Here is a 14,685-nt window from a genome sequence, read left to right on the forward strand (position 1 = left end):
TTTTGCATTGTTGGTGGGAATGCAAGCTGGTGCAGCCACTCTGGAAAACAATATGGAAGCTCATCAAAAAGTTAACAATAGAAGTACCCTACAACCTAGCAATTGCCCTACCTGGTATATATCCAAGGGATACAAGTGTGCTGTTTCGAAGGGGCACACGCACCCAATGTTTATAGTAGCACTAACAATAATAGCCAAAGTATAGAAAGAGCCCAAATGTCCATCGACGAATGAATGGGTAAAGAAGATGTGGTGTGTGTATATATACATGTATATATATGTGTGTGTATATATATATATATATATGATGTGTATATGTATATATATACATATATATGTATACATGGCATATATATATATACATATACACCATATATACACATATACACCATATGTATATATGTATATGTGTATATATATATATACATATATATATATACACACCACATCTTTATCCATTCATATGTATGTATATGTATATGGACACCACATGTATATATATATATATATACACACATATATATGTATATATACATACATACAATAGAGCTTTACTCAGCAATCAAAAAGAATGAAATCTTGCCATTTGCGACAACATGGATGAAACTAGAGGGTACGCTGCTAAGCAAAATAAATCAGTCAGGGAAAGACAAGTATCATATGACTTCACTCATATGAGGAATTTAAGACACAAAACAGATGGACATAAGGGGAAGGGAAGTAAAAAGAACATAAAAACAGGAAGGGGGACAAAACATAAGACACTCTTAAATACAGAGAACAAACTGAGGGTTGCTGGAGGGGTTGTGGGTGGGGGGATGGGCTAAATGGGCAAGGGGCATTAAGGAGGACACTTGTTGGGATGAGCACTGGGTGTTATACATAAGGGATGAATCACTGGAATCGACTCCTGAAAACATTATTGCACTATATGCTAACTAACTTGGAGGTAAATTAAAAACAACTAACTAAATAAATAAATAAACAAACAAACAACAAAAAAGAAAGCAAAGATCTTTCTCTCTTGTCCCTAGCATCTGAAACAATACCTAGCACACAGCAGGCAATATATATTATATATATATTTTTTAAAAGAATAAATGAATGCTGCAGTGCAAATCCATTTCACAAAAATATTCTGTGGATCATCTGTTGTAAATGCTAGAAGTGATGACAATTATACATATTCTTAGATACAAATTACTATACATCAAGACGATTGTCCTCCCACCAAGCATTTCTCTATGACTACCATGTAATGCAGAGCCATGAAAAGAGTATGACCTGAGAAATAGCAGTAGCAGCAGCATTATCTCTGAATTTGTTTGAAATGCAAATTCTAGGCCCCACTAAAGACCTACTAAGTAAGAATCCCTGTTTCAACAAACTCTCTAGATGACTCTTAATGCACACTAAATTTCATAAGCATTGATGGAGGATAAAACTAGAAAAGATTACTTGATTTCAAAATACCCAGACCTTCAAATAAATTAATACATGCATAAGAATATTAACACAGTCTTTATTCAAGGACTGTATGGAGCATAATTTGCAAGGAAGTCTCTTTCTTAATTAGACCTGGAAACCAGTGTGGAAAAAGATACTCACATAAAAATTCCACAATGCAAGTTTACCTGGAATAAATGCCGAATGGATCCTATAAGCCTCACAGCACACTCCACTCCACTACTTGAGCAGAATCATTTGAACACAGCTTTACAGAATGCTCACCATGTCTCATACCCTATTCTAGACCTAGAGAATACAAAGATAAAAGAAGGAAGGGGTACTTGTCCTCCAGGACCTCACAGTCTATTGCTGAAGACAAATAAGCAACCTAACAGAATATAAATGGTGATATAGGACTAAAAAGGAGGGACCTCACCATACCTGGGGCACCAGGGAATGCCATTCCAAAGTGAATCTTGCATCATATGTTGCAGTTGAGGGGGGTGGTGGTGGAGGGATTAGGGAATGGAGGAAGAAGAGCATACTGGACAGAGGGAAGAGTGTGCACAAAACAAATGAAAGCTTTCATGAAGACAGCATGAGCATTCCAGAAACAGCAAGAAGACGTGGAAAACAATGAGGCTGCTTCAAGTAATCAGGTATAGAAGAGTAAGTGCTTCAACAATAGCAGAGGGAGTGGGAACTCATCCAAGCATGATGTACCATATAGAGTTGTAGAATCCAGCTCTGCCAAGTGAGGTTGGACAAGTTAATTTTCTGTGCTTTACTTTATTGTGCAGATAAAAATGGAGATAATCATAGAGTGGCCATCAGTCTGGAAAGAGATTTTTGTTTTTAAGTGATTGAACTCTCTTGGTTAGGTTTTCTGGCATAGGCTTATTTAATGAAATCAGAGACATAAATCACTTGAGCAAAGCACCACAAATGTATTCACAAGGATTCAAAGAAAGGCTGCATTAGTTAATCATGTTCATTGAAATGCACACACTGAGTTGTGCATTAGTGATGAGAAAAAATACCTTGAACATATCATGTAATGCCATTGCAATGTAATCACTCATTTAGTTTGTGTATTTGTGTTGCCAGACTCTATGGTCACATGTTAATACTGACCTCATTGGGCTGTTGGGAGGACTAAAAATGAGTTAATTCATAAAAAAAAAAAAAAAAAAAAAAACCTATTAGGAAGTGAGAGGCTTTTTCTAAGCTCATTAACTGTTATTAAGGAAGTAAAACTGAAAAATGGAGAGGTAATGAATAAGAGGTACCAGTCCACTGCTAACAACCCATTGGATGGTGGTCCTATCACTGAAATGTTGCATACAAAAGAATCAAAGCTTCTTTCCTAACTGTGAGTAAGATTACTGGTTTGCCAGCCTACTTGTCTGCTTCCCTCCCTGGCTACAAAACGACGTCACATTCACTACTGCCTTTTTGGACAGATGAACACGGATCAGCTACTATGCGCTGGGTACTGAGAATGCAACAGTTCACAAGATCAGTGTAACTGTCTTCACGGAGCTTGGGTACGTTAAGTTCGAAATACCTCTGGAATCGACATTTTCCAAATTTTTCTAAAGTGTGGAGTAGCAGAGGCTGGCCCTCTTAATGCTAACAAACAAGGTCCACTGAGAATCAACTTTCCTATGTATATGGGTAAGGGAAAGAAAGAGACGAAACCATTAACGGAGGGAGGACAACGCGGTAAGGGAAGAAGCAAACGAGATTGACTGAAATAAGAGGAGGATAACATTCAAATGAAAAGGAAGACAAAGGTCCAGAACAGCTACACCCTCCCGACGCTCTCGCTGAACAGGGAACACATGCCCCAACCCACGCTCAAGAGCCTCGCAAACCTGAGAACGTCGCGCATCTTCAAAGGACCGCCTCTCCGCAGTGGTGCCCGGCGCCGCTCTATGACGTAAGGGTAGACGGGACTTCCGCTCCGAGTGCCGCCTAAGCAGCAGCGTTGCGATAGAGCCCGCTGTTTCCTAGGCCGACAGGTGAGGCATTGGCTTGGGGGGACGACTTTGCGCGAGAACCGACAGGCAAGCAGGCACAGGGGAGCCAGAGACCTTCCTCTCTGTGGTTTCTCGTAGAGCCTGTGTTGCCCTGGGCTAGACGGCCCGCAGGGCGTAAATAACTGCTGCGACCGCTCGAGGTTCGGATCCACTCTGATGCTGTCCCAGCAGTCGCTCCTATGGGCGCGGTAAGGAGCCGTTTGTACTAACTGCAGCCTGCCTGCGGGACGTTTATGGCGGCCCTTTTGGGAGTAGGGGCTTGGACATTGGGCATTTGGCCGGGAAGAAGTGACTAGCAGGGGCCAGTCTGGGCCGGAGACTCCACAAAGGTCAGAGTTCTTGCACCTCTAAGAAATTCTAAGAGTTCTAAGCCTCTAACTAGCCCTGGACTAGTCACTGTCTTCCCTCGAGCATCCCACTTATCCATCGGCGGGGTCATTAAAGGCTGTTTTGGTTTGACCTCAGTTTTCTCCTTCGGATCAGCCTCCTCCCCCCCATCCTCTTCCAAATTTGTTACACCAGGTACCCTTGAGTATGGACTCGTGGGCCAGTGTCTGAACTTGACACTTCCCTACCACATGTTTGATGTTCAGCCTTAGTTGCTCAAGTATTTTTCTGTGGCACCAACGTCAGAACCGAGCTCCTTCCTTTGAACTTAGAATGTAGCATGTTGGGGAAACCGTTGGGGCTTTCAGTTGCCTCAACTGCTTGCCCTGCATCATGGTATTTTAAAGAAGGAGTCTGTGCCTCAATTTTTCTCATCTGTAAAATGGGATACATTGGTATCCATTTGTTAAGATTGTCTTATCAAACAAGATAATTCTTGTGGCACTTAGAACAGTGTTTTACACACAATAAACACTCCATAATCATCCACTGTTACCGAATGACACACCCATACCCACACCCACTTCACAGCTCTCTAGATGTTCTTTGCAGCAGGCATCTTGTGCTCACACTGCTTTATAATCACTCTTCACCCTAAGGCCTTAACTGTAAATTCTTACCCTTGAGTTTTTTTATTTTTTCACACAAGGCAAGATGAGACATGTATTCTTTGATTCACAAATTCATTTCTCCTCTCACAAGTAGTAACAGAGCACCTGCTTTGTGTCTTGTATGCTTGTATGCCAAACACTGGAAGAGTTCATAGTCTATATCTGAACCCGTAGTTCTTAGCCACTTTTGTTCCAAGAGCAAATCCCTGTGATGAAAGAGATAGATATAACAAAAAGAAACCCAGAAAACTTAGGGGAAATCTCTGAAATCTTATTCATGAAGTTTTTTTTTTTAAGCTTCTTTCTAAAATGATAAATAGGAAAGTCTCTTTTGGTTCCCCCCATCCCCAATTTTTCCACCTAAAGGTGAACGCCTGCAGGATTTTGGTATAATGTGCATCATGCCCATTCCTTCTCTGACTTTCTCCTACAATACTGTGCTATTTATTCAGATTCAATAGTATTACATAAAATTTCAGAGTGCTATGTGACTGGAAAATACTGGAATAGGAGTCAGAAGACTATAGAATTGATTTTGCCATTTAAAAGCCCCATAACCTTGGACAAATAACATAACATCAGTTGTACGTCCTGTCGTGCAGGCATTGTTAAAGTCAGAAGAGAGGATGAGAATGTACTGCACAAATGAAAAGAATTACAAAGAAGGTGGTTTTGTTGCGACTGGTGAGATTATCATCAAGTCAATATAGAAAATGATGACTTCTCTAATATGTTATTTGGAGAAAGATGAAATGAATATAAATTTAATAGCAGACTAAAAAAGGTTCTGTTTATGCATCTATTATGTGTTGACTTGCAGCTGTATGTTTTGAAGCTTACATGTGACTGTGTGGTAAGATTCTTGGTTTTTCTCTTTAATTCCACTTATACCAATTGCAATTAAATAAATACATGTGTAGTTTCAAAAACTTTCTTATTCTGACATAAATTATATATTGACAGGAAGTTGCAAAAAATATATATATAAGGAGGTCCCCATGTCCCATTCAACTAATGTTCCCCAATGGTAGCATCTTGTATAACTATAGTATAATTTTTTAAACCAGAAAATTGACATTAATGTATCTACAGAATTTATTGAGATTTCCCCCATTCCATAAGCACTCATTTGTGTGTGTATATAGCTTCATATAACCACCATTTTCTTTATAGCCACAACCTTCTCATCCTACCTCAGTCCTTAACCCCTGGAAACCACTAGTCTGTCCTCCAACTCTTTAATTTTGTCTGTTTCAAGAATGTAGTATAAACACAACCATACAGTGTATAACTTTTTGAGATTACTTCGCATTAATTCCTTTGCGATCCATTCAAGTTGTTGAGTGTATCAATAGTTTGTTTCTTTTTATTGCTGAGTAGTATTCTATGGTATGATTTACCATAGTTTGTTTAACCATTCACTTGTTGAAAGACATGTGGGTGGTATCCAGTTGTGAACTATTACAGTTACGACTAGTATGAACCTTTGTTTGAAGGTTTTGTGTGAACATGTTTTTATTTCTCTGGGATAAATGCCCAAGAATGCAATTGTGCTAGGTCACATGGTGTGTATTTAGTTAATTTATATATGATTTTTCTTCTTCACCATCTTGATATGGAGGATTACATTGATTTCTTAATGTTAAGTGTACCTGAAATAGATCCCACTTGATCATAGCATATAATAATTTTTATACATTGCTGGATTCTTTTTGCTAATATTTTATTAAGGTATAGATATGACAGGCATTGGTATGTAGTTTTCTTTCTTTTTTTGTGCTGTCCTTGTCTGGTTTTGTCTTTTATCAACCCACAGGTACTCTAGAGTCTTTAGTGATAAACCCCTATTTCATTCCTAATATTAGTAATTTGTGTCTTCTCTCTTTTCATCTTAGTGGAGTTTTATTGATTTTATTGATCTTTTTCAAAAAACTGCTCTTTATTCCATTCATTTTTCTGTACTTCCAATTTTAAAAATTTGTTTAATGTTTACTTTTGAGAGAGAAAGAGAGAGTGTGTGCATGAGCAGTAGAGGGGTGGAGAGAGACACACACACAGAATCTGAAGCAGGCTCCAGACTCTGAGCTGTCAGCACAGAGCCCAAATCAGGGCTCAAACTGTGAGATTGTGACCTGAGCTGAAGCCGGCCGCTTAACTGACTGAGTCACCCAGGCGCCCCTACCCTTTCCACATTTCATATGTAATTGTCCTATTTCCTCTATATACATTGAGCACCACATCAAATAATGCTATGAACTTTTGGTTCAAGCATCAAATATGATTTAAGAGCTTCATAAGGAGAAGGATAGTCCCTTATATTTGCCATTGCTTTTAATCATTCCATTGTTCGTCCTCCTCTGAAGTTAAACCTTATTCACTTACTTCTTTCTGTTTGGAGAATTTCCTAAGGATAGGTCTGTAAGGGACAAATTCCTTTAGTTTTTCTTCATTTGAGAATATCTTTATTTCCCCTTCATTCTTGAGAGGTCGTTTTTCTTGATACAGGATTTGTAGTTGATAGTCTTTTTCCTTCAGCACTTGAAAAATGTTGTGCCACATTTTCCTGGCCTCCCTGATATCTAATGAGAAATCTGACATTCTAATTACTGTTCCCTTATACCTACTATTGTCATTTCTCTGTGGCTCCTTTAAAGATTTTTTCCCCTTATTTTGGTTTTCTGAAGTTTGACTATAAGGTGCTTTGTATTTCTGTAGTTAAGAAACTCTGTCCCGGTAAATATCAAAATTTATTATGTGAAAAAGATTGTATTTTAATTCAGTGGAGGAAAAGATGTTTTCTTTATTAAATGGTATTATCTTAAAGAAAACAAAGCAGATACTTATACAGGTGGATTAACACTTTAAATGTAAAAACTAGAATAACAAAAATGAAAATAAACATCTAAGAAGCTATATGTAAAATATAGGAATCCAGAAAAGGGCCAAGGGTCAGCAATATACAAAATTCTCTTGCAAGTCAATAATAAAAAGATAACCCATTTGGAATGTTGGCAAAGAATATGAATAGACATTCCATAGAAAACAAAGTCCAAAAGCCCAGCAAACATGAGAGGATGTTCAAATGCACTAGCAGCCAGAGAAATGCAAACTAAAGAGTGCGATGTTTTATACCCGAAGACTTAAAAGAATTAAAAATAATGGTAACTCTTACTGATGATAGGATTATAGAGGGAAAGATACCTTCCTAGATTGCTGGATGAAATGTGATTCTGACACCCTTTTGGAAAGCCATCTGGCAACACCTATTAAAATTCAACCCAGGAATTCCACACTTGGGAATCTGGCCATTAGAAACAAAAGAACTGGTGTATATGGATATATGTAAGAACATGGGGATTTAAGAGTACTTATGGCAACATTGTCTCAAAATACTGGGAGTCAGTGGAGCGCCTGTCAGCAGGGAAATGGTCACATGAATTATAGTGTATCCATATTATAGAACCATTGAAAATAATGAATTAGAGTTACACTCTGACTTAGCAGGATTTTTATGTATTATTATGAAAGTAAAATACATTGGAGTGTGTATAATATGCTCCTACATACCAAATACTGGCAATTCATATTTATCAAAATTCATATAAATGTTTATGTATATGTGTATGTGATTATAGAAAGATATGGAAGACCTTATACTGAGTTAGTAACTTGAGTTTAAGAGTAATATGCATGGACGTGAAAAGGAGAGGTAGAAATGAGGCATATAAAAGATTAAAAAGTAATTGACCATTTTTTAAAAATCCCAGTATATATTATATCTCATTTATACATTCAAATGAAATTGTGTGTGTGTATGTAAAATTTCTCAAACAAAGAACATGACCTCTGGAGTCATTCAGACATCTGGGTTCAAATTCTGACTCTACCACAGTCCAGTTTACGGGTTGTGTGACCTTATGCAAATTCCTTAGTATCTTTCAGTCAATTTTCTTCTCATATGTTTTGTTGGGGTAGAGGGAGGAAACAGTAGTACCCATCTCGTAAGATTTGTTGTGAGGGTTAAGTGATGACAATATGTATAAAGTGTTTAGCACAGTGCCTGGTTTATAGAAAGTACTCTTAAAATGTGAGTTCTTACTATTGCCTCACTTCTTTTGCTCTTTGGCATTTGTATGTTTTTAAAAATTCATTACCAGCTCCTAACTTTCTGGAAACATTCCCCTGTGGCTTATATGACTTTACATATCTTCTTAGTTCATGCCTGTTTCTAATTGTTCCTTTTCATTTTTTAGCTGGCTTTTTTTTTTCTTGCTTAGGGAAATTCCCCTCCCCTAAAATTGCAGCAGGAGCTGTCAAAGAATCTTTTGAGTTAGGTGACTGGGTGAATAATGGTACTCTCTATAACAACAAAGTCAGGATCTAGGATGGGATCTGTAGAGTTTATTTTTGAAACAAGATGATTTTAATTTTTGACACTTATAAAAGTTTGGTGCATCAGTGAGGCACCCAGATGAAAATGCTCAGTAGTTAGCACTCAAAGGGATGAGGGCCTGGGGCAGAACCTTCGGGTACAGGCAATGGAGGAGGAAAAGGTTCTCAGTGAGGATATCATAGAAGCCAAGACAAAGGAGCTCTTTAAGAAGGAGCTGGGCAAATCATCTCTCTACTGTGACCTTTCTGGAGCTTTAGCTCTGTGGGTCCCACTTTCTTCTGGTATTGTCGCTTATTTTCTTGAAACTTGCTGTGTTCGTAACTGAATCAGCTTCCTTTCCTCCAACTAACTTCCTTTCCCCAGTATTTCCCCTTTGTGTGGACTAGTGCTTTCATTCTCCTCATCTTTAGCGTCAGAATCTAAGTCATCTTTGCACTCACCGTTCCCTGGCTTGTCATACAGAATCATTACTAAGACTCTAGTCTCTCATTCAACTCCTTTATTCCCACCCTCTTTTCCTGCTTAGGTTATTTTGATAGTATCCAAGCTTTAGTGTATTCTTCTGGGTTTTTTTTTTTTTTTTCTCTGTCTTTCACAGTCTTTTTTAAAAGAACTACATTAATCAAATCCTTCCCCATTTAAAAAACTATCAGACTTCCTGTGCCTTCAACACTTTCCCAAACTGTTAAGAAAAAGAGAGTGAGGGGCGCCTGGGTGGCGCAGTCGGTTAAGCGTCCAACTTCAGCCAGGTCACGATCTCGCGGTCCGTGAGTTCGAGCCCCGCATCGGGCTCTGGGCTGATGGCTCAGAGCCTGGAGCCTGTTTCCGATTCTGTGTCTCCCTCTCTCTCTGCCCCTCCCCCGTTCATGCTCTGTCTCTCTCTGTCCCAAAAATAAATAAACGTTGAAAAAAAAAATTTTTAAAGAAAAAGAGAGTGAGATGTTAAAGGGAAAAGTTAATATGATCACCATTGACAAAATTGGTCAAATCAGCTTTTAGAAGGTTGTATGTATATTCTGTCCCTCTCTTAAAGGCTCAAAAATTCTTATTAGTGTAACTTGAAAAGTTCTGCAGAACTGAAATTTATGTATCTTTGTTTAACTTATTTTGGTAGGTTGTGTTTTCCAAAGTTGGCCACAATAACTCCCATACCACATATTCTTCTTGCAATGACTTTGACTTGCTTCATTTTGAGAGGGGTTCATTTTTCCTCTCTTTGAATATGGGTAGGCTGTGGCTAACATGCCACTGATGCCATGTGACCTGTGAGGCTAGGTCTTAAAAGGTTACTGTTTTAGTTTGGTCCTCTTGAGACAATTGCTGTTGAAACTCGGCCATTATGTTCTGAACAAGCCCAAAATAGTCCATGTGGAAAGACGACATAGAGTTGTCCAGTGCAGGTGTTCCTGGCCAAAACCTATCTGACAGCAGCATGTGTCATCAGACATGTAAATAGAGATACTTCCAGATGGCATCTCCTGCCCCCAGTGTACATATCACACACCCGGCTGTTGAGTCTTCTCAGCAAAGGTCCCCAACATTATGGATTAGAAATAGGATATTCTTCTGCTGTGCCATTTCTCAATTCCTGACCCAAAGAATCCATGAATATAGTAAAATGGTTGCTTTAAGCCACTAAATTTTGGGGTAATATGTTATGTCGCAAGAGTAACTGGAACACTCATAAAATATATACGATCTTGTTTGTGAATAATGACAGCTTGCTTTCTTTTTATCCAATTCACATACTTTTATTTCTTTTCTGTGTCTTATTGTATTGGCTAGGACCTCAAGTACAACACAGAATAGAAGTGTTGATAGCAGATTTGTCTTGATCTCAAACTTTCGGGTCGGAGGTGGGGGTAGGGTTGGTTTTCAGCATTGCACCCTTAATAAAATGTTTGCTGTAGGTTTCTTTTATAGATAGTTATATTTCATCAAGGAAGATCCCTTTTTTTTTTCTAAAGAGTTTTTTCATGATTATTGGATTTTATCAAGTGTATTTTCTGTATTGGTTGAGATGGTTATATGGCTTTTCTCCTTTATTCTGTTAATGCAGTAAATTGACTAAATTTTGAATGTTTAAACAGCCTCACATTTCTGATATATACACAATCTGATTGTCATGTATGGCCATGGTATGAATCACTGGATTTGGTCTGCTAATATTTTGAACAGAGTTTTTGCATCTATGTTCATGAGCGAGGTTGGCCTGTAACTTTTCTTGCTTATAATGTCAGGTATTGATACCAAGATATGCTGGGCTCATAAAATGAGTTAGGAAGTGATCTCTCTTTTTCTGTTTTCCAGGCAGCTCTGTTAGATTGCTGTTATTTCTTCCCTAAGCATTGACTCTCATCTGGCCCAGGAATTACGGACTCAGTGTCTTTACTAGCTATTGGACTATTAAGAGTCTTCTAGCCTTTTTGTGTTTGTCTGTATTGGAATTTGCCCATATCAAATGTATTGGCATAAAATTCTTCATGATATTCTTTATCATTTTGATGATATAACTCCATTATATTTTTAATGTCCATAGAACCTAGAGTGATAGCCTCTTTTCCCATCTTATTGGTTATTCATGCCCTTTTTCTTTATGAGTCTTCTCAGGGGCTTATTTATTTACAACTCTTTTGAAAGGCTAACCTTTTGGCTTTGTTAATCCTCTCAAATGTAAACTTTTTTCCTATTCCATTAACTTCTATTCTTTATTATTTTCTTTTTTTTCTATTTTTCTTTATTTGGATTCATTTAGTTTTCCTAACTCCTTAAGATAAATAGTTACATCTTTAATGTCCAGCTCTTTTTCCCTAATATTTTAGAAAGCATTTTAAGACTTTAAATTCTCCTGCAGTCATACCTTTATCTGCATCCCATACATTGAAATTTCTTATTTTCATTATTTATTTCATTATTACTTAGTTTTCAATTACATTGTGAATTCTTCCCCTACTCATCAGTTATTTGGACATTTATTGCTTAATTTCCAAAAATTGGGGGATTTTCTTATTATTTTTGTTATTTTTATCTAATTTCCACTGTGGTTAGAGAACATACTCTATTATTTCATTTTTTTGGAAATTTATTGAGACTTGCTGTATGGCTCAGTATATGGTCAGTTTTGGTAAATGTTCATGTGCACTTGAAAAGGATGTGCATTTTGCAATTATGTGGCACGGAATTCTACACTTGCTGATTGTGTTAATTATGTTAATATAAATATTATGTAATTCAATTTTTCTATATTTTTATTGGCTTTTTTCTTTGTTTATTATTTCAGATACTGAGGTACGTCAGAATCCTCTACCACGATTGTGGTCCAATCTATTTCTCCCTTTACATTTGCTAATTTTTAATTTATCTCTGGAGGCTAAAATATTATGTACATACTTATTTAGAATTGTTATGGTCTCCTGGTAGATTGACTTTTTGAAATGTTCCTGTTTATGTCTCATGTGCTTCTTACTTTAAAGTTTACTTTTTAAATCTGACTTCAGTATAACTATACCATCTCTTCTTTGATTAGTATTTCCATGGTTTATTGTTTCCATCCTTTTATACATTATGTATCCTTATTCTTAATGTGTATTATTTATAAGTAGCACACAATTACTTGTTTTATTTTTATCCAATCTGATCATCTTTGCCTTTATCTAATTAGTGTAATTGGTCTATTTACATTTAATTTGTAAATGTAATTTGTTACTGTTATATTTGGGCTTAAGTAGTTTTACTGGGTTTTTTTAATTTATTTGTTACACTTGATCTGTATTACTTCTCTGCTTTCTTCTTATATTTATATTAATTATATCCTCTATTTCCTCTTTTATTACACATTCTTGAGCAGTTCTTTTATTGGTTACTGATTTTTTTAACAGATTTTTTTTTCCAGTACTGTTTTTTCTCTAGCTTTTCATATGGTTTCAACATAAGCAAGGGTTTCCTTGCTAACATGGGATTGAACTTAATTCTAATATACGTTTTAAACTAAATTTAAAACAACCCCAGACTCACCAGATTCATAGAGCTCTCCAGTATGTTAACATTCATTAATAGAGTAACTAAAAACTTAACAGAACTTTAAATAAAGCTTCTGCTGCTGTTTTTGTACATATATGTACTTCTTATGTTGTGTTTTGAAAACAGTTACAGGGGCGCCTGGGTGGCGCAGTCGGTTAAGCGTCCGACTTCAGCCAGGTCACGATCTCGCGGTCTGTGAGTTCGAGCCCCGCGTCAGGCTCTGGGCTGATGGCTCAGAGCCTGGAGCCTGTTTACGATTCTGTGTCTCCCTCTCTCTCTGCCCCTCCCCCGTTCATGCTCTGTCTCTCTCTGTCCCAAAAATAAATAAACGTTGAAAAAAAAATTAAAAAAAAAAAGAAAACAGTTACAAATTTTACATCTCATCACTGGGACTTAAAAATTTCAATTTTCACTTGTTTAGTGACTAAATATTCTACAAGTAGTTTTAGTACTAGTGCCCAGAAACATCATTAATTAACTGTCAGTCAGGGCTCAGGTACATGCAAAGTATATGCTCTGCTCTGTGTAGTTGTGGGACATTAACACAGCCCTAGTGTTTTAACTCTGAAAGAAAATCATCTTACTACCTCTGTTTCAAAGTTAGTGTACTTTAATTGAAGACTATCTGGACATTGCAACACATATTTGGTTGTGCTCATCACAACAAGTGCCCTCCTTGATACCCATCTCTCATTTGGCCCATCCCCCACCCAACTCCCTCCAACTCTCAGTTTATTCTCTATAGTTAAGAGTCTGTTTTATGATTTGCCTCTTTTTCCCCTGTCATCTGTTTCATTTTCTAAATTCCACATATGAGTGAAATCATAGTATTTGTCTTTCTCTTATTTTGCTTAGCATATCCTATAGCTCCATCCATGTCATTGGAAATGGCAAGATTTCATTCTTTTTTATGGCTAAGTAATATTCCATTATGTACATATAGCACAACTTCTTTATCCATTCATCAGCTGATGGACATTTGGGCTCTTTCCATTATTTGGCTATTGTTGATAATGGAGCTATAAACATCGGGGCGGATGTGCCCCTTTAAATCAGTATTTTGTATCCTTTGGGTAAATGCCTAGTAATGCAATTGCTAGATCATAGGGTAGTTCTACTTTTAATTTTTTTTTTAATGTTTATTCATTTTTGAGAGAGAGAGACAGAGTGAGAGCAGGGGAGAGGGAAAGAGAGAGGAAGACACAGAATCCGAAGCAGGCTCCAGGCTCTGAGCTGTCAGCACAGAGCCTGCTGTGGGGCTTGAACTCACAAACCATGAGATCATGACCTGAGCCAAAGTCAGACGCTCGACCCACTGAGCCACCCAGGCACCCCTCTACTTTTAATTTTTTGAGGAACCGCCATACTGTCTCCAGAGTAGATGTCACCAGTTTGCATTCCCACCAAGATCGTAAGAGGGTTCTTCTTTCTCTGCATCCTCACCAACATCTTTTGTTTTCTGTGTTGTTAATTTTAGCCATTTGGACAGGTGTGAGGTGATACCTTATTGTGTTTTGTTTTGTATGACACAAGTTTTTTAAAAATACTTTTATCATTTGCAGTTCTTACATGCATGAATAAAGCAGAATTCTTATTGAGTAGCCAAAATGAAATGCGAATGTTATTTGGATTTGGATGCTAAAGCTAAATGAGACTCATTTATAACTCCACTTGCAAATATTTTTGTTCATTAATGTAGCCTCACTCTCTCACCGGCTGACTTTATAATAAATAAATATTATAAATTTGAACTGTAAAATTTATACTGATCAAATGCTGCTTT

General features: G+C 37.2%; 1 protein-coding gene across 2 annotated transcripts in view; it reads left to right on the top strand.

The window, feature by feature from the left end:
* The first annotated feature begins 3,353 nt into the window (after positions 1-3,353).
* LDAH (lipid droplet associated hydrolase) overlaps positions 3,354-14,685 on the top strand; it is a 107,673-nt gene continuing 96,341 nt past the window's right edge. The window contains exon 1 of one of the 2 annotated variants that reach the window (XM_043604454.1): positions 3,354-3,473. The gene's annotated coding sequence lies outside the window, so the exon portion shown is untranslated. Of the gene's footprint in view, positions 3,680-14,685 lie in introns of both variants that reach the window. The other variant, XM_043604455.1, reaches the window with a different exon arrangement.

This window comes from Prionailurus bengalensis, chromosome A3 (assembly GCF_016509475.1).
Source record: "Prionailurus bengalensis isolate Pbe53 chromosome A3, Fcat_Pben_1.1_paternal_pri, whole genome shotgun sequence".
Lineage (NCBI taxonomy): Eukaryota > Metazoa > Chordata > Mammalia > Carnivora > Felidae > Prionailurus > Prionailurus bengalensis.